General features: G+C 45.2%; 1 long non-coding RNA gene across 1 annotated transcript; it reads right to left on the reverse strand.

Moving 5' to 3' along the window:
• Nucleotides 1–21511: 21511 nt before the first annotated feature.
• LOC121135106 lies at nucleotides 21512–23739 on the reverse strand. Its single transcript, XR_005872291.1, has 2 exons — nucleotides 23522–23739; nucleotides 21512–23088 (listed from the first exon to the last, which is right to left on the reverse strand). It is a non-coding gene; the product is annotated as an uncharacterized LOC121135106 (long non-coding RNA).
• Between the last annotated feature and the right edge of the window lie 2612 nt (nucleotides 23740–26351).

Consider the following 26351-nt stretch of genomic DNA (forward strand, 5'->3'; position numbering starts at 1 on the left):
GCTGCCACCGCCGCCACCACCGCCACCAATCCACCTCCTCCATGTTTCCTGACACCAGAACCCTCCTCTGTGTTTTCTCTCCTCACTCCTCATCATGAGGATCTGTTTGCCTTATTTTTCCAGGCCCTGTGCCCTTGCAGGCTCGTTACCTAACGCCAGACTAGAGACCCCAAGATGGATGCCGCTGGTTGGCTTGCTTTAGTTACAATCAACCACAGATCGTTCTAGAATAAACACACTGCAACACTACACACCTGACACTGCTCTTATCCTCCCAGACTTGGTCTCTCCCCAGATGAGCTCACTAGAAGCTCCACCCTTTGCTATCTCCATGACCCAGAGCTGCCTAGGAAGAGTTCTTTGTTTACCCTGGCCGAGGGAACTATCTTTGAAAGTTGGGTTTCACACTTGTGCTTTGCCTGGGATCTGAGAACAGAGCTATGGACCCAGCAGCTCTTGGCTTGGGATTAGAATGCCTGGAAATGCCCTGGAAAGCTGTGCAGTATCATGGGGACGAACAAAGGGTCTGTGGTCTGGCGGTCCTGGGAGCTATCCCAGTTCTGGCGGATTCTGGTGTTTCAGATGACCATGGAACCGATTATTCCACCTGAGTGAGGGCAGAGTCCTAGCACCTAGTTTAACATGTGGTCTCTCCAGTTTTAATCTGCTGCTCCTACTCAGGCCCTTGGCAGTGGGGTTGATTAACCCCTATTGAGTTTATTTGGGAAGAGAAATAGAATTTCAGCAGTATGGTGTTGTGGATGGATTTTCATTGTGAGAGGAAGAGAATACAAAGGCAAGCAAACAACAACAACAACAAAACCCAGGGGAGAAACAAATCTACATGGAGATAATTTATAATGCATTCATCTGGGCTTGAAGACGCAGCTTAGGGTAGATTTAAAAGGTCTTTAGTTCTACTTTACAAAATGTAGAAAGTACTGGTTACTTGAGGCAAGTATACTTTATGTTTTAGGCTATTTACTTATGTTTTAGACTGGCTTGCAGAGGCTGCTCATATTTGATGCATGAAATTGGATTTAGCTCAGAGGTAGATTGCACCTGTGCGATTCCCACTGTTAGTACCTTCTCCACACTTACCTTGAGAAGTCACCTACCACTCATCAATGATTGGTTGATCTCCCCCTATGCCTATTATTTGATCGTTCAAAATCAGGAGTTCTTCTGAGCTCCAGGTAGTTACTAGGAAAAGAGCAACTCTCAAACTGGGGAAATCCCTTCCTTGGTTAAGGCCCTCTACTGGACTAAGAGGGAGAGACCACTGCTGCTTCGCAGGACAGAACTCTATTAAAGGGAAGGTATAATGAGCATTCTTCCCACCAGCCTGGTCCCAGAGCCGCATCAACCCCAAGTAACACACAGAGACTCTATTAGTTACAATGCTATTGGCCAATATCCAGGACTTCTCATTGGCTAGTTCTGTCTTAAGTACACACACACATATATATATATATATATATATATATATATGTCCCACCTATCTTGCTTCCCTACTGGCCAACAGTGCTTTATTTATCAACCAATAAGACAAGCATATACAGAAGGACACCCCCATCAGGAAAGCACTTGGAGAGGAATCAGAAGTGATCTGAAAAGGAACGTACGTAAGGGGAAATGGAGAGTCAGAAAGCAAGAGGGAAAACAAAAACTCTCATAATGCAAAATATTTTTTTTCTTAACTTATGTAGAAGTTGTATAACGTTAAAGAATTTGACTCTAATACTTTTCATCCCAAATGTGCTGGGCCTCAGAACACAGCAGGATCCATCAGAGCTAGCATCAGAACAGCTTTCCCGTGGGTCACAATTGTAACCCACGTGGCCAGAAGATGGCTGAGTCGGTGGGCTGCATGCTCAAGCATGGAGACCTAAGTTTGAATCCCTGTCATGCACAACATCTGGGAATGGTTGTTCATGCCTGTGATCCAAGTACTGTGAGGGACAGAAATGGGGGGGTGTGTGGGGACACCAGACCTTGTTCAGAAACCCATCCCTCCATCAGCCTGGGAGCAGGCAGCTGTGAGATAATGTTTACTGAAAACAATTCAGTGCCATAAAGCTCCTGATAGGGCTCTGATAAGGGCTCGCTCACTGAAACGCCATGACTTTGATCCCCCCCTACGGCTAGCTGCTTCTTCCTGCTCACTGCTGTTTCTCCCCGATTCTGGTGCCAGAGATTTAACCACCAGCCAGGAGGGTGAGAAGTCTGGGAGAGCTGTGAGAGGTGTGTGAGAGCTCAGTTGGAGAATTGTGTGTGGATGGCAGAAGTCTTTAAAAAGGGAAGCATTTTTTCTTGGGTGTTCTCCTAAGCCGACTTGGGGAGCATAAAGTTTTCTTAACGCAACCAACCGGTCTCTGTGTCATCTATCCCGACAACCTCGCTACATTCTCGGATGCAGGCTGCGCAGCAGGTGCGATGGGGGGGGGGGGTGTCACTACATCGTGCTGGCCCAAAAACTAGCTCCAGGAACGACAGACCCTCTCTCAAGTCAAGGTGATTCATAGGGATGTTTTTATTTATTTACAACTGTGATGGCTATTTTGGTTGCCAACTCGACTACTTCTGAAGATAACTGAAACCCAAAAGTGGTCAGGCACACCTGCCAGGGATTTTTTGCTTAATCAAGCCATGTGAAGTGGGAAGATAAACCTGTAATCTAAACCTTGGAGGTGGAAAAACTACCTTTAGTCTAGACTTTTCGAGGTGGGAAGATCCACCCTTATTCTGGACCACACCTTTTGCTGGAAAACTATATAAAAGACATGGAAGGGGAGCCCGTTCCCCATAGAGGGATATTCCCTTGGCCTAGACACACGGTGGGGTGGGGGGGCACTAGGCCCTACCCCAAATGATGTGACAGACTTGGATGATCCCCCATGGAAGTCCTCACCCTGCCTGGGGAGCAGAAGGATGGGATGGGGGTTGGTAGGGGGCATGGGAGGATGGGAGGGAGAGGGAACTGGGATTGATATGTAAAATAAGATTGTTTCTAATTTAAATTAAAAAAGAAAAGAATAAAATAAAATAAAAGACGTGGCAGAAGGAAGCTAGCTCTCTTTGCCTGTTTCCTTCACTAGCATTGGAGTCTACGTCTTCGGGATTCCAGCATATACTAAAAACCGGCTGAGACATCCAGCCTCATGGACTGAACAGCTACTGGATACTCAGACCTTCTTTTCACAGCATGTAAGTCATTGTAATAGCCCCCTTTCTATAAACATAAATTCATTCTATAGGTTCTGTTACTCTAGGGAACAATGACTAATACACCAACTTTTTAATAATATAGTTAAAAAATTCAGCATGATAAAGCAGGGTATCCAGTGTGCTTTGGCCTCTGCTCACGAATAAATGCACACTTGAACAGTAGTAGCACACACCCAATCTTGTATTCTACACAAATACAAAAATACCATTGCAATCTGTGACTTCAAAACAAACTTAAAGATTCTTTGAAAGATAAGTAGAAACAAAGGAATAACACGTCAAAATTTAATAAACAATGTATCAGAATTCAGGAATTAGGTTTAAAAAGAGATGAGTGCACGACTCCAGCCGCCCGACTGCTAACCCAGAGGAAAGCTTTTCACACGTGAATCTTTGGAGTTCCCTGTGCTCAGCTGCAGGGCACAGTGAATCATGCAGAGTTTGAAAAGAACTCGACCTCTGTGTTAGTGTTCACTGGAGGAGGGCACTGACTGGAGCCTCTTATGCCACCATCTTGACAATGGACCTTTAAAAGGCCATCTATCTACTCTTGGTCCTTGGTCACTCGGCAGGATATAAATGGTAAACCTGAGATTCTTCACAGTCTTCACGTTGAGGAATATAAGGCGTTTCCTACCAGCCTTGAGTTATTGATTAGTGTGACTCGTTTCCATGATGGGGTTTTGAAATCGACATGAGCAGTTTGGTATGGACAAATCCAGAGCCAGGAGAGAGGATCCTTGTTTGTAGATTACGTTGGATTTTTTTTCACAATCTGGCTTTAAGGACTCAGATCTAAAACATGCCTTAGAGGCACCTGTGCGAACACAGGCTTGGTTTCCAGTGTAACCAGGTTCAAAGTCAGACTTTCGGAAGTGACTGGATTGGGGGGTCTCTGACCTTATCAGTGGATTAAGGCATTATGAATTGAGAGGTGGTGGGAAACAGGAAGTGGGATGGAGGAAGTGAGTCACTGAGGGTACATTCATGAAGGGAGGGTACATCTTGGTATCTTGTGCTGCCCCTTCCATAGTTTACCCTCTCCCCTCCCCCCACCTTCCTGGTCACCATGAGACTGGCAGCTTTCTTCTGTCATTGTTTTTCTGTCCTTGCCATTGTGTTACCCGTAGACAGTGCTTTCACGGACTCAGCTTCATTAACCATTAACATCATCAGTGCAAGTATGGGCAAACAGGATCTCTGCAGTTTGAGGCCAGCCTGGTCTACATAGTGAGTCTCAGGCCTGCCAGCGCTGCAGAGAGAAGGGAATTAAGTTGATTTCTCTGAGTCCTTTTTGTTAAATGAAGTTTGTACTAAAGAGCCATTATAATCCTGTAAACTATTTTCAAAGTTAGCATATTATAGCTGTTTAAAGGTAAACCTGAACATAATTTTTTTTTTTGGTTTTTCGAGACAGGGTTTCTCTGTGGTTTGGAGGCTGTCCTGGAACTTGCTCTTGTAGACCAGGCTGTTCTCGAACTCACAGAGATTCTCCTGTCTCTGCCTCCCAAGTGCTGGAATTAAAGGCGTGCGCCACCAACGCCTGGCTAAATATTTTTTTAATTGAAAATAGATAGCAATATATTCTGAGTATGGTTTCCCCTCCTCCAGGACCTGGTGGTCCTCCTCACTTCCCCGTTTCCCCAAAGACACATTCTTCCTCTGTATCTCTCATTAGGATACAAGCAGCATCTAAATATAATAATAATAATAAACAGTATTAGTAGTCCTAATTAATAATAATGATGATGAAGATAGATAGATTGATAGATAGACAGACAGATGATAGATAGATAGAATAAAACAAACCAAAACAGGACAAAGAAGCAGAAGAAAAAGAGTCAAAGAAAGCTCAAGAAATGTGCAGATGCAGAGTCACACACTTTCGCACACACAGAAACTCCATAAAAATGCAAAACTGTATACTGTAATGTATACACAGATGACATGGAACGTGGGGTAGCCCTGACAAAGCATTATGACACAAAGAACACCCCAAAACTTTCCTTGAGTTTGTTTTGTGGTGGCCATCTGCTACTGTGCTTATATTAAATCGATACAAATGGGTTTTGGTTTCATGATTATTTTTTGAGACAGGTCTCATGTAGCCTAGGCAGGTCTCAAACTCACTACTAATCAGAGGATGGCTTTAAATGTCTGATCCTTTTGCCCGTGCTTCCCAAGGGCTGGTATTGCAGGCGTGCGTCATCACTACTGGCTTCAGTGTTGGTTGGTTTGTTTATTTATAGGCAGGCTCTCACTATGCGGCTCTGACTGCCCTAAACTACTAGGTGAGCCTTAAACTCACAGAGATCTGCCTGCCTCTGCATCCTGAGTGTTGAGTGCTGAGACTGCAGTGTGAGCATTCCACCTGGCAACAGTTGTTATACAGCTGTGACAGCTTGTTTCTCTTTGCTATGGGATAAGAGAAGTGAGCCTGAATTAACGGATTCTTAAAAACCTTACGTGCAGTTAATTGTGGTACTAGAGCCAAGGCTGCTATGTTAGACAGGGTTCTCTAGAAGAACAAAATCCGTGGGATGAATGCATTATCATAAAAGTGGATGTATTAGATTGGCTTACACTGTAGGCCTGGGAAGTCCCATGTGCCCATTTGCGTGGGCATCCCACATATCCACAGGACCAGCTGATGCTTCAGCAGTCGCCATCTGAAGCTGAAGATGTGAGGTTCCCGGAGAGTTGCTGGTCTTCAGTCCCTGTTGAGAAGCAGAAGAAACTGGAGTCTGATGTCAAGAGCAGAGGCATCAGGAGATAGACATGGTCTGTTGGCAAGAGGGGCGCACAGGCAGCTAGCACTGTTTTTTGAGGGTGCTTCCTGCTCTGAGGGAAAGAAGGGCCTCTCCCTCCAGTTACTACACCCTTACAAACACGCCCCAGAGGTTTGTAGCACAGATGTTTCCAGATCCTGCCAGGTGGCAGTCAAGATGAACCACCACAGATCTTGAATGTTTTAATTTGGGGGCTTGCTTCTTGATTGTTCTACTTGCTGATGAAGGAATACATACCTAACAGCCACCTTGGATTTAGGGTGTACCCTTCAAGAAAGCTTAATTGAGGGAATTATTCAGGTCTTCAATTTTTTTTACCCACTGTATCGTAATATTCAAGAGCTAAAATATGTGGTGCCTGCAGTACCTAAATCTATAGTTGGTATGACCAGAAAAGGTAAATTTTTCCTATGTGACTGTAACTATGGTATTTATAATAATTTATCCAGTACTTAGTGATTCTGAAACTAAAGTCCTGGTAGAAAGCAGGGTCATTTTGCTAACGTGGTCTCTGTTTAATTCTATCTCTGTTTACTTCTGTCACCATTGTCCTTTCTGCTGGAAAACTACTGTTGCTAACAGCTGTAGTGGGTGCCACTGAGCCACATAGTTGAGTTTTAAGTGAAAACAGACAATTGTTTGAATGGTTTTATGGAAGAGCATCATTTTTCCCCCAGCTTATAGTTTGGGAACCTCAAGGATTTATAAAGACATTTCCATCTAATGTTAGTAATTGTTTTTGATGTCTTTGGCTTTTTATATCAATGATTAATCAGATAATTAATGTTCCCTTAAGTGGGGCAACATGAAAGCCCCTGGGCTGAACCGAGCAGATACTTGCAAACATCAGGTCTGACACGCGGCCTCACGACTCAGCTGCTGAATCATAGAATCACTCAGCTGAACAGCCTGGGATGATGTAAGGGTCAGGCTCAACTGAGAAGCTACTGTCCATCATATATAAATTAATTTTTCTCAACCTATTTTGATAAAAAAGAAGCTACATCATCCACGATGTAGAGCTCATACACAGCGCATTAGTATTGCCTTCATATCGAGACCTGTCCCCAACACTTTCCAAGTTTCATATAAAGCTGCTTCTGCAGCTCCCAGAGCATGCTGAACAAAACAAAAATTACGCTGATGACCTGCTGTGTGACACTGTACCAGGGAAGATATGAACATCCGAGATTGCGAACCAACAACAGACCAAACTATGAGTTGCTGCCAAGGCCAACTTGGTGACCCATGTGGGTTTTATCAGTGTTACAGGGTATGGGTGAGAAGTTCTGAGCTTTTGTTGAGTGGGTGTCAGAAGTGCTGTGGACAAAAGTCTCAGTGCTCTCCTATCCCCTATCCCTTTGCTGGAGAAGATCTTTGTGTTTGTCTCTCTGGCATTGCATGTTACTATTTACAGAGTAAGACAAAGTCTCCTCAGCTTCACAGACCCACAGTAGAGGATTCGCTTAACACACAATGTCAAAACCTCATCTGCAGTTGAACCTGCCTTTTGTAGTGACTTTCACAATTTGCAGACATGAAAATAAGACACACACATACACACACGCACACTTTGGAGAAACTTACTGTGTCTAACCTGGGCTGGTCTTGAACTCATGATCCTTCTGCCTTACTCTATGGTGCCCAGTCTTGTGGCATTCCCTCCATCTGGTTGTGAACAGACCTATGATTTTCTTCTAATTAGTAGAATATGATGGAGACACTGTAATGTCACTCCTCCTGTTTTATTATATGTCTCATTATTGCTAGCAGGCTAACAATCCAAACCTCTTCCTTATTTCTCTTTCACCTTGTTGGCTGCTGTAGTTTGGATCTTGATTGTCTTTCAAAGGTACATGTAAGGGCTTTATCTCTAGAGTGGCTCTGTGGGAGGTGGTAGAAGAAATAGGGCCCAATAGGAGGTTTTTAGGTCATTGGTGCATACTGTTGAAGGAAATTATGATGCCCAAGAGCCGCCTCCTCCCGCTTCATTTCATTGGCTCCTTGGCTCAGGGCATGAGTGGGCTTGCTTCACCATGCATTCTTGAGTGCTTCTACAGACCACAGACTACCAAGCTCCCCAACAATGTAGTCATCAAAAGGCTTTAGGGACTGAAAGCATGAGCCGGGCACTTGCTCTGTGTCCTCATCGGGAACTGAGATAGGACAGAATCTGCTTTTTTGCTGTTGTGGTTGTTGGTGACTTCCTGTCCCCATCAACTATGAGGCCTGTAGGAGTTCTACAAAAGTCGGTGCGATTGTCAGCTTTCCACCACTGTATCAAACACCAAAGGCAATTAACTTGCAGAATGGAAAGACTTGTCTGCCTTGTGACTGAGAGATTGTAGTCATACCTTTGGGCATCAGCAAATCATGGCAGGAATGCATGGTGAAGCAAGCCCACTCATGCTTGTGTTCCCTGTCGTTTTCTGATGGGAGATGTCATTCTGTAAGTATGTCTTTCTTATTGGTTGATGAATAAAACACTATTGGCCAATAGGGAAACAAAATAGTCAGGACTAGGAGACAAGAAGGATTCTGGGAAGTGTAGTAAAGAGAGGTTGTCACGTGATCCCTGAAGGAGAGGACGCATGAGTCTGGTATTCTCGGTAAGATAAGACCTTGTAGAAATACATATATTAGTAGTTATGGGTTAATACTTAAGACAGAGCTAGCCAATAAGAAGTTCTAGATATTAGCCAACAGCACTGTAATTAATAGAGTCTCTGTATGTTATTTGGGGTTGATGAGACACTGGGACCAGGCTGGCGGGAAGAGTTATCGTAACAATTGTCTGCCTCAAGGTCTGTCTAACATTACCTTTCTGCTCAGCTGTTTGAGTACAGAGATAGCCCATGAGGTTTTTATGGCTCACCGTGACTTGGGTTTACTCAACCTTCATAAGCATCTTCCGATTACAATTACACTGTTGTGCTTTGAAGTCTTTTTATTAGCACCTGTAAAATTAGTTATGTCCATTGTCAAAAAAAAAAAAAAAGGATCAGCTTACCTTTTTGTAAGAGTGTATTGCCACTCAGCATCTTAAGAGCACGGACCTTAAGAGGGAAAAGCCCAGCCTTGAACTCTGATGTCTCTGTGTAGGCTGGCTGCATACCCATTTCACGCCTCAGGTCTATCGTCTAATGTGAGCATTTATTTTATTAAGTTGGTTCAAGGGAGGAAAGCACACGTGTACCTCACATGATGCCAGGCATCCTTTCATCCTTCTAGAACTCTCCACACCTGGGGAAGGTTCCGCCCGCCCCCCTCCAGACAGCAACGCTGTTGACATGTGATGAGTGGAGACAGGAGTTCTGCTAAGTGTCTCACGAGGAGCAGGGCAGCCAAGCACAGAGTAACGGTCCAGACTCGGATGTTAGTGGCCCGGACGTTTAAAAACCTGTTCTAAAACCTTCTATAATTTAATGAGAAAGACCTTCTATTACTGTGACTAACCCTTGACCATACATAACCTCAGTGGCATTTCTAGCCCAACTTCCATTCATAAAGCAAATGCCAACTCTTGCTTACTCCATTTAGAAGGCTTAGACTGTGTGTTAATTACTGCGTGCAATGCTATTTGAAGTTCTAAAGTATCGTGCAAATGACACTCTTTGAAAAAAACTTAGCTGTGTCCCAGTGCAAAGGTTCCGGTGTTCTCTCTCCCATTGTAGCCTTAGAGACCTAGGCCACACTGGCTTATTTCTTCTAAGCTGGGACACTTACATGGAGGGAAGCAAACCTTAGGATCTAAGATAATGTCAGGCCCCAGGGCATGGATGTGTATGTAAGTCGGCTCATTGAGGCCAAGGAAACCACAGGTTTGCTCATGGTGTGCCTGCACTGGAGCAGACTTCCTGCTGTGTTGTGAGGATGCAATACTGGGTGTACCGGAAGCTATACCAGTATCTGATACAAATCCAGTTGCCCAGGGATGAGATGCGAAGCACCTCGAAGCACAACCGTCCTCATGGGTCACCGGTGTGTTTTGATAAGAACACAACAAAGTGATTTGTAAAAGCTCAAAAGCAAGCTCCAAGATTCTGGGAGCAATGGGCTGGTTTTTTTCCTTGATATCGTATGAGGACCATCTACTATAGATTTAATCTTCTATTCTGATGCTATGAACTGAAGTTCTCAGATAAACATATATAAATGAGACAAGCCACACCGATTTTTAAATCTTCCACAAGGTTTGTTGGCTGCATAGAAACACGTGATCATGGAGAGGTTGGAATGTCGCCGAGAGAGATCCAAATCATCTGGGGATATGTTTATCTCCTTGATACCCATCCATTGCCCATTTCTGAGTCTCGGCTCTGCCCACCCTTGGACTGCCGGGTAAATCCTTTTGGAATGCACAAACCCCTAACTGCCACCTAGCCAAAGGCTAAGAGTAAAAACATGACAATTGAGTCATGGGACATACATATGTCCACTTTGCTGTAACCTTTACACCGCTGTTTCCACCAGTGTGTTTAAAACATGTCTTGATGCACAATGGAGCACGAAGTTAGAGTAACTCATGGCCACTTGTATTAGGTTCTACAACGAACTAACTTCCTTTTCTGTGTGAAAGAGCTGTGTTTGTACAAGACTGTATCTCTCAAGCTTCAAGAGAGCATTTTCCTTGATCCTACCATGTCATTTTTCCTGTTAGGGCATAGCCATGCTGTCTAGACACACATGTCAGCTACTTGGTGTTCTGAAATGCCCAAAGTTCTCTGCTCATGCTCTCTGGCTCAGTGTCAGTCTGGATAGAGAGTTTGTTGGTTAATGTGGGCTGGGGATCCCTGTTGAGACACAACCAGGGTTCTATGGATCGGTTTATGAGACTGTGATGTACGACCCTCTGAGATGAATCAGTCCAACATCCACACTGATGACATGCATTTCTTGGTGCCTTATTTTGAGTGTGAAATTCAGAAACAGAATAGTTATGGGGGAGAGACCAGGGACACCAGGGTCTGACCAGCAGAGTTTTCAAATCCTGAAGAACTCCTTGGAGAAGAAGCGTTCTCTCTCTTTAGTGGAGAGATGCAGGCTCTTTGGTCAAGGTCTTGCTAAAGATACAACATATTGATTGTAAAACTTATTATCATGTCTCCTGAATACGTTTACATCGATCTAAGTTTGCTACACTGGACTGAAGTCCTGCATGGATCTTTATATTTCTCCAACCACAACAAATCAGTTTGATGTCAAACAAGACTGAGAAGCCTAAATGCAGTCATATTTTTCTTTTTTAAAAAAAATACAGTAAATAGGCATCAATCATTTCTTGGAAACATTGTATGAAGGAGTATAAATACCTATTATAGAGAAACTAGGAAGACAATCATATGCAGATTATAAAAATTGCGTACCAGATGTGAAAACATTATAGAGCAGTTAAAAAGTAGCAGGGAAATTAGTCACCAAAGAGGAATGGTTCACACACCCAGACTGAAAGGTCAAGGTCTTCCACTGAATTGCTGTGGGAGAGATGGGTCATTTATACAGACTTCGGGACAATGACACACTCATCTGGAAAGTAATCTATCTGAAACACTGTTTTATAGCACAAAGCAAAATACATTTTCATTGGACAGTCTATGGCTCTCGGAGGAGGCATTGTCAGTCATGTGGTGGACTCTGGACTTCCCTCCCTCCATTTCCCTACATCCCTTTCCTTACTGCAGTGCACTTCCGCTCCTCTCTCTGGAGGTCCTTCTCTCCCCTACAACCTCTTTCTATTTTCCTTGCCTCTGTGGTGACTTCAGGATGTGGACTCATGTCAGAAGCCTTGGAGCTGGGACCCACAAACAAGGGGTAAAATGAAGCATCTGATTTTCTGGGCCTGAAAACCTCACTCGGTACATTTCCCCAGGGTCCTTGGAGCTATCCGACGTGTCATGTGACCTAATGTAGTCACAAAAAAAAAATGCTGTGGCTTCTGGATAGGCAACTATAGTGACTAACTGCCTGGTATAAAAATCTTACATTTACAATGATTTTGTTATCGAGGAACTATATCAAATTTGACTATTCAGTGTTGTAAAACCAGCTAACTAGATGAAGATAACACAAAAAGTTAATTTATTCATAGTGAAATTCCATTGGAACCGAAGGATGTCATCACGCTGAAACAGCCTAGAATGGGATGTCCCCAACTATACTCTAGGTACATGTTTATAAAGACTCGCGTGGCTTGGCAATCACATCTCCAGTGACCTGTGCAGCCTGGCATTTCTGTCTCCAGTGCCTCATCTGGCTTGGCATTTATATTTCCAGTGGCTCGCAATGCCAGACATTTATTTTGGCACGGCTTTGTTTTTAAGATCACGTTATAAATAATCTCCTCAGTGACGTATAGCCACAGAGCCACTGCTTCCCCACCTGTGTATTGTTTTAGGGACACCAAACACAACTGGACGTCTCACTATCCACCTCCTGTATAAATATAAATATAAAAGTAAGTTCTGCTGTATCAGACACAAGTGCTGGTCTGCACAGACAGTGAGACAGGGCAGTACAGAGCACTGTTCTGCCTCAGTGTTCTCTCTCTCTCTCTCTCTCTCTCTCTCTCTCTCTCTCTCTCTCTCTCTCTCTCTCTCTCTCTCTCTCTCTCTCTCTCTCTCTCTGGCCAGTGTCTGCAGGGCACCCCAAGACAGATGATGCCCACGAAGTCCTTGTCTCCCCTTACATGAATTTATTCAAAGGGATCTCTTCAGTGTGGGAAGCCCTGATGTGACATCAGTTTACATTCTTTTCAGCAGAGAAATTTAGTGGCACGGTCTTTATTGTATTGTTCTTCAGAAGGAACCAGCAAAACACCTTTCTAGACGATGTGGTCAGAACCAAGCACAAATGCTCGCCTTGGTCCTGACAGACTCATGACTCCCTGAACAGGACAATACGTTTCAGCCTTACCTGACTTGGTTGATTAGTATAAATGAGGTCACAGCATGGGCAATTGCTAGTGTCAGTTACCATCAAATGCCTGGCGGGAGAGGCAGAGATGACGTGTAGATTGTAATCAAATTCACCTCCCTGAATGCCGTGAGAATGGGAAGTCCCAGTGCTCATGATCTCCCGAGTTAGCACCACTCTTGAAAGGAAAGCCTCTATAAATGGAAAGAAGCATATGCTATGATGTTTACCACAGTGATCTCTGAAAGGGGGGGAAACCAGGAAGCTTCCCAGCATCATGAAACAGAGCGCATCTTACGATGCTCTATGCTCCGGGTGGATATCCACCCTGAGACCCATGAGGAGACTGTAGATGCAGGATGATCCAAAGTAGCTAACCCCATTCCTTCTGAACCACCACCTACTCCTCAAGGCTCAGGGTGTGCTCCAGGCTCTCAGTGTGAGATCTCATCTCCATTCACAAGGCTTCCCTCTTGCCTAGTGCTCTCATTTATACAAGGAAGGAAGAAAGCAGACAACGCCTGCTTTGATTATTTTATCCCCTGCCTGTGTGGACGGAGATGGAAACGGGAGTGCCTCCACCAGGGAGTGTCCATTCCTGGTTCTCCTTGCTCCACATACCCCCCCCCTCGTCATTCCCTTCTCTGAGCTCTTCCTGTGTCTGGGGCCTGAATCACATGATTTGATACTTACTGTTGCCCTGTTTTGAATAAACATTCTCAGTGGTTCAACATGTGAGCTCTCTCTGCTGTTCTTGCCGCCATGGCTTCCCCGTGTCTTCACTCCACCCTCAAGGATTCTGACATTCTGGATATGCAAGCCTGATTAAACTCCTTTTATAAGTGGCCTTGGTCATGGTGTTTAGTGACAGCAATAGAAAAGTGACTAAGACAGCCACCACGTGACTGTAAGATACTAACACTATGGGATACTAGCTGTCATTGATGAAAACTGTCAAGAAAAACTGCCTGTTTCCCCTAAATCTAAAACAATTATAAAGGTTGTAAAGAGTTTCTTTCCAAAGTCTGCCTCAACAAGCCTAGCTGGTGTGCAGTGCAATAGAGACTCCAGCACCCTGGAGTCTGGGATTATGTCAGCAAAATGCCATAAGTGAGCAGACTGAACAGCAGAACTTATTTTCTCACCATTAAGGGGGGGAAGAGATCCAAGATATGGGCAGTAGCAGGCTTGGTCTCATCTGAAGACTCGGCGCCTCGCAGACGTCACTAGCCCACTGTGATCTCATGTGGTCTTTTCTCTGTGTATACCTCAGTGGCATGGCTTCCCCTGTCTCAGTTTCTTCTTGTAACGGGTATCATGTTTCATTAGCATCTTCCCTAATGACCTAAGCCTCTCTTTCACACACCATCACCTAGCGCTGAGGGGCTGGGGCTGCAGGTGCATCTTAGGGAAGTATAGTTCAATCCGCAACCGGTGCTGTGATGTTTTAAATGAGAAACACACCCACATCTTGAGTATCTGAATACCTGGCCTCAGTTGCTGCTGCTGTTTGGGGGAGGTTGTTAGAAACTTCGGAATGGGTGGTCCTAGCTGGCAATAACAGGCAGGACATGAAGACGGCATGTACTCTGTGTTGCGAGTACATGAAACCAGAGACGGACACTCACAGGCAAAGGAGAGTCAAAGGCACTCTGGACATGGCTTCCCCATCACCCAAGACAGAAGGAGCTGTGGCCTCAGACTCTGCGACCACGGTAGAGTCATTCCTGCTGCCATGCCTCCTCCCCAGAATGGACTCCCTCCTCTGAAACCTGAGCCAGACAGGCCTGTCATTAAGTGACTCCTGGCAGGTATTTTGTTTCAGTACTTAGAAAAGACATTAATGCAGGCATTGGGCAAACTGCAGGAAACCCCATTCATTTAAGACCCATCTTAGTTGTGAGTTAGCTGTACATTTCACAAAGCATGGATGGTGGCTTCACTCTGTGGAGACCCAGCAGGGCTGCAGGTCTCATGCGTGCCGCTGTGGGCCTCCCTGGCCTTTGCATGTCTTCCAAGGTGTTGGCACCGTTCCCATTGGTGACTCCCAGCTTCATGCCTCAGAGGCTACCCCGTTTGCTTCTACACACTGGCATTCTTTCTGCCCTTGTCCCTCAGCTTGTTTGAGCTTCATTTGTAACATACATGTTCCCTGTTGATGAGTTCCTCTTCCTCCTCCTCCTCTTCTTCTTCTTCTTCTTCTTCTTCTTCTTCTTCTTCTTCTTCTTCTTCTTCTCCTCCTCCTCCTCCTCCTCCTCCCCCTCCTTCTCCTTCTCCTCCTCCTTCTTCTTCTTTTTTTCAGACAGGGTTTCTCTGTGAAACAGTCCTGGCTATCCTGCAACTAACTCTGTAGACCAGTCTGACCTTGAACTCAAAAAGACCACCTGCCTCTACCTCCCAAGTTCTGGGATTAAAGGTGTGCACCACCACCACCCGGCTTGATGAGTTCTTTTTTTTAATATTTTATTTATTTATTTATTTATTATGTATAAAATCTTCTGCATGCCAGCACTCATTCAAGTTGGTTGTGAGCCACCGTGTGGTTGCCAGGAATTGAACTCAGGACCTCTGGAAGAACAGTCAGTGCTCTTAACCAGTGAGCCATCTCTCCAGCCCTTGATGAGTTCTTGATGATAGTGTAAACTTTCTATGTCTCTCTTGATCCTTGGTCTTGGGACCAATCCAGATTTATCATCACCTGATTCTGGGGTAGACCAGAGATAGCAGAGGTGTCATTTGTTGGTGCTGTAATACTTTAAAATTCTAGCTAATATTTGAGAAAAATATTAATATATAAAATAACTATAAAAGGTCAGAAATTAAACAGGAAATAGCACTTCAAAATTGGAAATGTTCAAACTGGGAGTCTATACAAACATGTTGTATAGTTAAATACGTGACACTGAGTAGGCTCTAACATTTCTCTAAACATCGGAAAGATTTACAGAGGGGGATATCTCTAATTAAAGTGCTCAGTCTCTAAATAAATAGTAGATAAATTACGAAGATCTTCTGAAAACGCAGTAAGAGAGCCAAGGAAGAGTGAAAGCATGTAAATAGTGTCATGTGTGTCTACTCATGCATGGGTGCACATGCAAATGCCATGTCTGTGTGTACATGCACAGACACGCGTGTATGCCCTTTTGTGTAATGGGCTTTGCTTTTGAAACATTAAACATACTGAAGACTGAAAAAAAAACTGTAAATATTTTGCACAGGAACAGCAGAGTAGGTTAAGTGATTTTGAACCAAAGTTGACAGTTACTAACACTGTACATATTTTGCAACAGCAAGAATGGACACATATTGGAAAACCTATATTTGTCCCCTGTGAGTATGAGTATGATAGCCAAGTGGATGCGAGAGGTAAAACATGGCCGCTATTTATTTACTGATTGATTGATTTATTGTATATGCGCAGCAATGTGTGCATATGAACGGGGCCCACAGGAGGGCATGGCCTATCCCTCTCAGTCTTATTCCTTTGAGGCAGAGTCTCTCCCTGAACCCACAGCTTGCTTTCTGTTTGTTTTTGTTTGTTTCTTTGTTTGCTTCAGCTAGGAATGCATCTAGCAATCTCCCTTTATCATCCTGTCTCAATAGTCCTGGGGGTACACTGAAACCACACCATGCTTGCCCAATGAGTGCTGGGATCAGAACTCAGGCCCTTATGGCTGTGCAGCAAGCTCTGTTAACCACTGAACCACCTCCCCAGCCCCACTGTCAGCTGTAAATCGATGTGTACATCAGCCCTCTCTTCCTTGTTCAGGGTTAATAAAAGGCATTGGAATAACTTTAGTTGTGGCCGTAGACAGACTGTTCTGAACCACAAACATGCCACAAGAGGACAGCATTGCTTTCAAGCTTGGACATGTGTCATGCATGGACTGAAATCACAGGCTAATTAGACAAACAACAATCTATAAATCATTTCTACTAGTTCTTTGGAAACATACCTTTTATAATTGGGATAAACAGAATACAGATTCAGGGTAAACATTGCTCATGGCACAGTTAAGCTGGTTTTGTTTTGGTGCTGAATAATGACATCAAGACAAGTGAAATGGAATTTATCAACACTGAGCAGTCCTCAGGCAAGCCAGTGAGCTGCTTCCCCAGAGCACCCGGCCTCCAGAGGCAGCCTTCCCACATGTCACCACTGCTTCTCCCTTGTGGTGAAGGATTAACAGTCTCCTTGTGTCTATGCTGGGTTCATTTCTCTTTTATATTGTCTTTCAATAATTCAGCGATGGAGATGCAGCAGACCCAAGTCTCCTGTACCCAAGTCTCTGGTGAGGCAGTTTACTGTGGGCAGGCAGGCCTCTGCCAAAGCTATGAGAAGTGACCCAGCATCAAACCACTCACCGTGAGAAGAGGCTGCGTGGAGAATAGTGCAGACGTCTCCGGCAACACCAATGACATACAGGAACTCCTTTGGGGGACAACCCTCCCCTCCCCCACTTATGAGAACAGCGCTCTCCCTGCTACCTCCAGACTCTGCACACCAAGTTTGCTCCTTTCCCATGATTCATTCATCTTGGGGATTTTGATAGTGGCGCCTCAAGTGATTGAAGCCCAGGCATGCCACCTACCCTGCCTTTTAACCAGTGGGCATCACACTTCCTCACAGCCTTGTTCACAGGTGAATCTAGTCTTCAGTGGAGACACCCACATCTGACATCTGCTGAGCACCACTGAGCATGTGGCCACACCAAGCTGTCCCTTGACGTTACCAACAGTGCTCTGAAGCAGAGGACACCACTGTGTCTCAGAGAGGGAATCTGCGACCTGGGAAAGGCTGAGTCTGGAAAAACTTGGGGATGCCGAGATGCACACACAGATAGCCCCAACTCTGTAGTCCATGGTCTCACTAGGCCAACTAGGGCATGGAGAGAGCAGCGGCATGGGAGGGGTTGCTGGGAGTGTAAAGTCAGTGCAAGAGACAGAATGGACAGCATGTTCTTGGCCTCTTGTCCATCCTGGGTTTACCTTAAAGATGTGCTATGAAGAAATGAGAACCAGATGTATGGGTGGGACTTTTGCTAGCACAGTTCTCCTCATTTCTCTTTGTAGAGAGTAGGGAACCACAACAGGTAACCTCTTTGCTCACTTCCCAACACACGGTACCCAGAAGCTATTATTTTGCAATCAAAGAGAAACAGGGGCTGCTCTCCTGAGCAGGTGCCACCCTGCTCCTTCCTGTGTGCTGGAACAGCCAGGCTGACTGTCATTACCTGGGGTCTCAATAAAATCCAGAGTCCAGACAAGGCTGACAGCAGTGAGCAACCCTGGTCTAGGTGGGGTGGCTCAGACCATAGAGAGCCCTAGGATCTCCAACTTTTCCCCCTCAGGACTCTCATTTGGCTCCCCAGCCTTCCTAGACACAGTTTAGTGTACAAATGGGCACAAGGACAGCGGGTTCCTGTGGCAGGACAATGGCGGAGGAGACAGCGCCTTCCGGAAGTCCGGGTTATTTTGGAGAAGGCAGCCTTTCTGTGGGTCCCCACCAGTCTATCCAGTCATATGCACATGAGACTGTAATTCTCAGGTCACTGCAAGGGAGACGACCGTCTACTGGCGATGACATCAAGCTCTCTGACACGTGGCTGTATGCTGAGATGGTGGCATCCCAGACGACCCGGTAGCCGGGTGCGTGTCCCACCCACCCACCCGCGTTTTAGAGGTCTGTCACCATGACGGCGTCTTCAGGAGAATGTGTGCTGATTAAATGCTGTTGGTTTAAGAGCACCATCTTCTGTTCATCCACAGAAAACTGTGTCACCACTACCACCATGTCCACTGAGCTGCTGTCCTCTCTGTGTAGGAAGGGAGCTGGGTCTGCGTACCTGACGGCTGAGGTAGTGGGGGGCAGGACAGTAAGGGCACTGAGCTACAGAGCCGCTCTCTCACTGACAGCCCTGTCTCACCCTTATAGCCCCTGAGTATTGCTCACACACTGCGTTGATTTTTTCTTCTTTGCGAAATGCAAATCTGATCGGTTTCCAATTCCAATCAAAACCGTGTACAAACGCTCACCTCAGATACAGAGCAAGATGGAAAACAAAAGGCAAATGCCTATTGGCTGTTGTAGAATACTATTTTAAGATGGGTTACGTGCTTTTATGCTGTGGAGCATTTGTATCATGATGCAAAGATGTGTTACATTCTTTTACATTGCATTTGTTTAACTCTGAGAAGCCGTGTTACTTTCCCTGTCTAAAACACTTTATTCGTCTAATAAGGGGCTGAACAGGCAATAGCAAGGCAGGAGAAAGGATAGGCGGGACTAGAAGACAGGGAATAAGGAGAGGAAGAAGCAAGTGAAATCAAGGAGCTAGAAAAGAGGGGGCCAGCCACCTAGCCACCCGGCCACCCAGCCACCCAGCCACCCAGCCACCCAGCCACCCAGCCACCCGGCCACCCGGCCACCCGGCCACCCGGCCATACTGACAGCCGTGGAGGAAAAGGGAAAGTAAGAGATACAGAAAAAGAAAGGAAAAAGCTCAGAGACAAAGGGTAGACGGGATAATTTACGTTAAGGAAAGCCAGCTAGAAACAAGCCAAGCTAAGGCCAGGCATTTATAAGTAATAATAAGACTCTGTGTGGATTTCTTTGGGAGCTGAGTGGCAGGCCCCCCAAAGAATAAAGAGCCCAAAGAGTGAAAACAACCAACGACAGTTGCCCTCTATGGGCCTGTCCAAGCCTCTGGGTCACTTTCCCAATCCTGCTCCTGGCATCTCCCCAAGGCCCAGCACCCCAGTCATGGCACTGACAACCAGACATGCCTGCCTCACCTCAGCCAGCGGCCCCACTGACAGATGATGCCGAGATGTGCAGCAGCAGCAGCAGCAGCAGGGCGTGGCCTGTTCCCAGGTGGGAAGTGGAAGGCTTCCTTAGGAAGCTTCCTGAATGAGAATTAGAAAAGGGGGAGTGTGGGAACCCACAGTCATCCATCAGCCAGTGGCCGTGTTTCTCAGCTCGCTCACTGTCCTTCTTACAGCTTTGCTTCCCTCTGACCCTCCCGGCCCAGTGCCACAAGACCACCACTCGCCTAGTGATGCAAACCTTGTATTTCAGAGCTCGTATTTCTATTATATTCTGCTGCTGTAAAAAAAAAACCCTTTTTGAAATGACACAAACACTGTCATTATTACTACGAAATTCAATATAATTTCTTAGCATTATCAAATATGTCATATTGCCATTCACCAGGTCGTGGAAGCTGACACTTTGCCTCACATCCATTAAGGTGTTGATGCTTAGCCCAATCCTAAAAAGAGGTGAGAAAGAACTGTGGAGCCAGCAGAGTGTGAGGCAGGGTTGGCGATGGTGTTTCTGGGTATGAGCCTGTAGACCGTGCGTTTGCAATAGAACATTTAGACATCTTAGGGGTTAGAAAGAGGAGGAAAGTGCAGAAAAGAAGCCAACATGTTTGTGTAAAAACTGAATGTCAGAAAATATAATTTTTCCAGTTGTGTCACAGTTAGCATCATGGCTAGAACTGGATCACAGGGAATCCTATGTTTCTCTGATTCACATCTCTAATTTTCATATATTAATTAGCAGGACATTGCATTTTACTCTTATACTGCGTTATTATAGTGGAATGCATTCTTCATGTTGAACTATTTCTATATTGTTTATTACTTTTCACGGACACACAGACTTGATGGAGTCACACAAAAAACATTTCTTGTCTACAGCCTTTGCTTGCAAAAGGATGGGTTCTCAATCAGTTAGGAAATAAGATATCACTGTGTCACTACAGTTGCCAAGGACATTACAAGAAACGGTGTCAGCAAAGAAGCCCACAAGCTTACTGGCTCCCTGAGGGACGTGTCAGCAGCTCCCTCCACCCACATACCAGGGGCCGCACGGGACACAGTCAGGCATTCTGCTGCGTCTGTCCCAGAAAGGTGATGTTGCTAATGTGTTGTAAGAAGCCAAAGCAGGAAGCCGTTAACAAAACCGTTATTATCAGGAAAGTGTCATCTAGACATCCGAAGGCAAAAGGCCTCGAGAGAACGCCATGCCAAGTGTGCTAGCATGTGCTTCATTGTTTTGAATTTTTTTTTTAATTTTTGGTTTTTTTCCAAAGTTTCCGAGTTTCTCTGTAGCTTTGGAGGCTGTCCTGGAACTCACTTTGTAGACCTGGCTGGCCTTGAACTCACAGAGATCCACCTGCCTCTACCTCCCGAGTGCTGGGATTCATTGTTTTGAATTTTAAAGTTGTTTTTCCCCCAGGGATTTGATCCTGTTTTGGTCTTTGATCCCATTTGGATGGATAGCTATGGTGTAGCAAGTTTGGGTGCCTCCTTGGGCCTCTGCTTCTGTGTCAGGAGGGGCCCAGGGTACCGAGAGGAAGGTCAGACAGAAGGAAGAATGGGCACTATTAGGAGCCACCACGGCATCATGACTCTGCAGTTTTCAACGGGGAAGCAGCTCTGATGATAACACTGCAGTTCTGAGAGCACTGATTACAACTATTAGCCAGCTAGAACGAAGAGACATTTGGCATTTTCTTAGCTGTTTTCCCAAAATACGTTGTAAAAATAGAAAGCAAGTACAAGGACACAGTGTCTGACAGAAACAAATCAAGTTTATTGTAAGAAGTCCTGTTTGGCACTTATGTCTTCTTCCTGATGAACGCGATCGTTGGTTTATAGCCTTGAGCATTAAATGCTCAGGCAGTTGGTGAGGTGGGGAGCTTCAACCTCCCTTCAACGTTTCAGCCATAATGACTGCCTGATGTTGAGATACTGTCTGTTCCAGACACTCGGGGCCGCTGGCCCATCAGCTCTCTTAAGTGACCTCACACCGAGACTGATACTCGATGCTGAGCCCCCCTGTGCTCACCGATAGCCCCTCCCTTGGAGGGCCACTGTGGGATCTTAAGGTTTTATGTCTGCATACCTTTGTCCATCCGATGTGTCGAGGGTGAGTTAATTATAAAAAATAAAAAACATTGCATTTAGCTATCCTTTGCCTCTCTATGCCTCTGTGAGCTCTGGTAGTCATTGCTGAGAGTTTTGGGCTCTGCGTGCCTGCTGCGCCCTGACTCTCAGTCCTGTCTTCTTGAGGAGTGACTGTACCTGGGCACAGCATGACTCCAGAGCCAAACACAGGCAAATAGGTTTTTATACCGTAGACCCTGTGACCGAGCCTGTGACCGTTACTGTCCTGAAATAAACCAGCAGGGGACAGTGAATTGTCAGTGATATTTTGTGTTCACAGTGGATTACTAAGAGGAAGTTAGGGCTAAATCAACCTACCATTCCTGAAAATGAGCAACAGAAACCACTGCTTGATGACTTAGGTGGAATCATATTCAAGAACTACGAGACCTGTTTTTGACAAACCTGTGCCACCATTTGTACAGAAATTCCAGTAGAGTTTTGGGGTTTCCTCCATTGTAATAGTCCTGGGATTCAGAGAAGTCACATGGGGTAGCAATGAGAGAGGTCCTTAGCTTTTTCGAGCCAGCTCCTTTACTTCAATCCAGTATGTACTGTTTCTATTTTTTTTTTTTTTTTTTGGTTTTACGAGACAGGGTTTCTCTGTATTGTTTTGGAGGCTGTCAGACCAGCCCAGCCTCGAACTCACAGAGATCCGCCTGCCTCTGCCTCCCGAGTGCTGGGATTAAAGGCGTGCGCCACCACTGCCTGGCCGTACTGTTTCTTTTGACATTCCAAATTGTCTTCCTCTCTGAGAGCTCTGAAGCCCAGTGACTGTTCTTGGTGTTTCATGCCTGCTTCCTCTTCTGGGAAGCGAACTCAGGAATCAGGAAACCTGAACGTCCGGATGTGGGCTCAGGTAAAGCTACGAGTCTGGATTCTTCATGTCTGTACACCTTGTCCTTACGACATTGGTGGCTGAGGAGACTGGGGCTCACAGGTTCCAACTAAGAGGCTCAAACAGACTCGGCCTTCCAGCCTTGACTCTAACTCGCCAGCCGTGCTCCTTGGTGGGGGATGCTGGGTGCCGAGTGGGTGAGCTCCGCTTCCATTCTGTTGACCTGCAGTCTTGTAGAGCAGTGAGAACCGAGAGGGTGAGAGGGTGAGGCGGCTCCATAGACACTCAGGCCACGCGACTAGAGAGCGGGATGAAGGTGTAGAGGACAGAGCTGCCGCCCAGCACAGGAGTGTCCTCCGCCATGCTCTGTTTGCAGCATACAAAGAAATGGATTTCATTGTGAAACTTTCCTACCTGTACGTCATTATATTTTTCATATTTATATCTTGGCCACAGCTCTTTCCTCTCCCACTATTTGCTGACCCAAATCTTACCCTCCAATGATCCCATTTCTGCTTTTATGATATATATAATATATATACATATATAATATATCATCATCCTTCCTCTTGTTCTCCTCTCCTTCTAAACCTCTTCCCCCCATTGACCCCTTTCTATTTTCACACACACATACACACACACATACATACACACACACACATATATATATTCTCATATGAACATAGACATTCAAATTCAGATTGTACTTATAAGAGAAAGCATGCAGTATTTGTCTTTCTGAACCTGGCATGTTTTGCTGGATGCAGTGTTCCTTCTTTCCTTCCATTTTCTTACACACCTCTTAATTTCATTTTCTTTATGTTGAATAAAGTTCCGTGGTGTCTGCGTGTGACAGTTTCCTTTCCCAACCATGTATCGAGGGACATCTAGGCCGGTTCCATGTCGTGGCTGTTGTGAGTGGTGCAGCAGAAACCCGGATGGAGGGGAGCAGGGAGTTCCTAGCACGGAGTCACACAGATCACTATTATTTCATGCATGTGCTGCGTGTTAGTTGCCTTTCTTGTTGCCACGACAAAGGTATTGGTAAGGACAATGTAAACAAGGCGAGTTTACTTTGGTTTACAATTGAACTACTGTCCGTCTTGGTCAGACACGTTACACCTGCCGTCTGGAGGCAGGGATGTCTGAATGGCACCTCAGGCACTTAGAGTGTTTCCTCCCACCTCAGTCCGCCCCAGGCAGACGCTCCTTCACAGCCACGCACAGAGTTTTGTCTCCTCGTGACGCTACACCCTGTCAACTTGATGATGCTGATAACCACACATCATACACACCTTTACCCCACGTGCTCTGAGCATTCCAACTGGCTATTTTCAAATCACCGATGAAGAGGAAGCTTGATCCTGTCATGGCGCCCTCACACGGGGGGGGGGAGGGGTTGACCCATGCTGGGAGAAACACAGGCAACTATTTTGAGCTGTCCGGATTTCCAGCTCCTCAGTGGATGGATTGGTGGGTCCCTGATGCTCCGTGTTCCTGCTGTTACACGGGACATGCCCAACTGCTCCCCGATGTGTTTAATTCCCACTATCACCATGCCAGCCTGCCACAGACCCATGGCCAGGCTTCATAGAGTCTCGTGAATTCTGCAAGATACTGCCTGGAAAATTCACTCTATCTCCCTTTTTCTGCCAACCTTAGTAGCAACACATCCACTTGCCTCGAGTCCTAAGATGAGGCTGAGGCATTTCTGTTTGGATTTAAGACTGGACAGATAACCAGGTTAAAACTGACTCATAAAACGTCCCCTTAAATCCAGAGACAAATGTGACATCACATCTATAAATCGGAGAGGTTAGTTTATAAACCAGATGTTGTTAAAGTAGTATTCTGCAATGATTATATTATACAAAGAATCCTATGAATAAGGTCACTTTTAGGCTATACCTGGACTGTCCAACAACATATAAAGCATAAGTCTTAAAGTTGTTCTCGAAGGCCAGGCAGTGGTGGCGCAAACCTTTAATCCCAGCACTCAGTAGGTAGAGGCAGGCAGATTTCTGTGAGTTCAAGACCAACCTGCTCTCTGTAGAGAGCAAGTTCCAGGACAGCCTCCAAACCGCAGAGAAACCCTGACTCGAAAAACCAAAAAAAAAAAAAAAGTTGTTCTTGAAGATTTTGTCCTCAACCCCCACCCCCAAATGAGTAGATTTTGTGACTACAAGGCAGTGTGTGCCAGTGGTGACATGGATATCTTTGAAGAGGCTCAAGATATTAAATAATTCTTTTCACCTCCTGGAGTTTAGTATTGGAGAGTTCCTTGGTTATGATAAGGACAAAGATAATTTATCCTTAGAGGCCCAAGAAAGGGATTCAGAAAGATTTGGCATGTGTGTGCATGTCTCCCCCTGTGTGGATCTGTGTCTGTGAGTATATGTGTCATGTGTCTGTGTGTGTCTCTTCGTGTGTCTGCGTGTTTGTGTCTATGTGTATTTCTGTGTGTGTGTGTATTGTGTCTGTGAATATGTGTGTGCATGTGCCTGTGTGTGTCTCTCTGCCTGTGTCTGTGTGTGTTTGTGTCTGTCTGTCTGCCTGCCTGCCTGTCTGTCTGTCTGTCTGTCTGTCTCTCTCTCTCTCTCTCTCTCTCTCTCTCTCTCTCTCTGTGTGTGTTCATTGGAATTTGGGGAAGTTATCCTTGAATACTGGGACTAGGAGAGTCAAAGTGTCTCATTATCAGTTTGTTCCTTAACAGCCAGCCCATGAGCAGCATGTGGTAGAGTATCATAGCTTAGAGCCCCGGGGAATGTCAGGGTGAGGAAGTATGCTCTTCCACAGTAAACTAGGAAGGGAAATCCATTTTCTAATCTGGCCATCTTGACCCTCACCTATACTCCTTCTGGACAGAGTGGTCATGGAGGCAGGGGTTATTATTTTTATTATTTTTATTATAGGGTGTGTGCTAGCCACCACTATGCATAACTCTTGCAAGTCACTCCCAGAACTCACCGCTGGGACTCTGTCACCTCAAGTCCTTAGTCCTCCTGTCTTCGTGGATCCCATGTGTGCTGAGATTCTATTTGGGGATGAGTACTTTGGAAGCATGAAGTGCTATCTTTTCTAAGCTTTATTTATGAAATTATGCCATATCATATTCTGGGATTTCATATAAATCTGTCCTTGGCTTGGGATCTAAGATCCGAAATAGAATATATCAAAAATATGGTTCTCATTATAGAACTCAATACTCCGACAAAAAAAGCTGATAAAAAAATCTAAAAATATATTTAGTATTTTCCCTTAGTGTTCTGCTGGGGAATTACTGGCTTTTCAATCTTTGTTTTGCTATTTCATATGTTTAAAGTTTTAAAGTATTTCATGGTATCAACTACTTAACATTTTTTATAATTTAAAGGAAAACTTTTCAAATGCCACACGCATTCACATCTTATGTTTCATTCTGCCACTCTTATGGATTATAGCTACCCAAGAGTTAGTTTTCTGCTCCCTGACGGCAGGCCCAGTGTGTAGGAAACTGGGCAGTACTGGATCCTGTATGTTCTTTCTTCTGCATATGTGTTTGTGGAAAAAGCACAGTATGTGAAGACTGGTAAAGCCTACGGAGAATAATATAATAAAAATGGAGCGTTATAGTGACGTACAGGGAAATC

Source organism: Mesocricetus auratus, unplaced genomic scaffold (genome assembly GCF_017639785.1).
Source record: "Mesocricetus auratus isolate SY011 unplaced genomic scaffold, BCM_Maur_2.0 Super-Scaffold_100031, whole genome shotgun sequence".
Classification (NCBI taxonomy): Eukaryota; Metazoa; Chordata; class Mammalia; order Rodentia; family Cricetidae; genus Mesocricetus; species Mesocricetus auratus.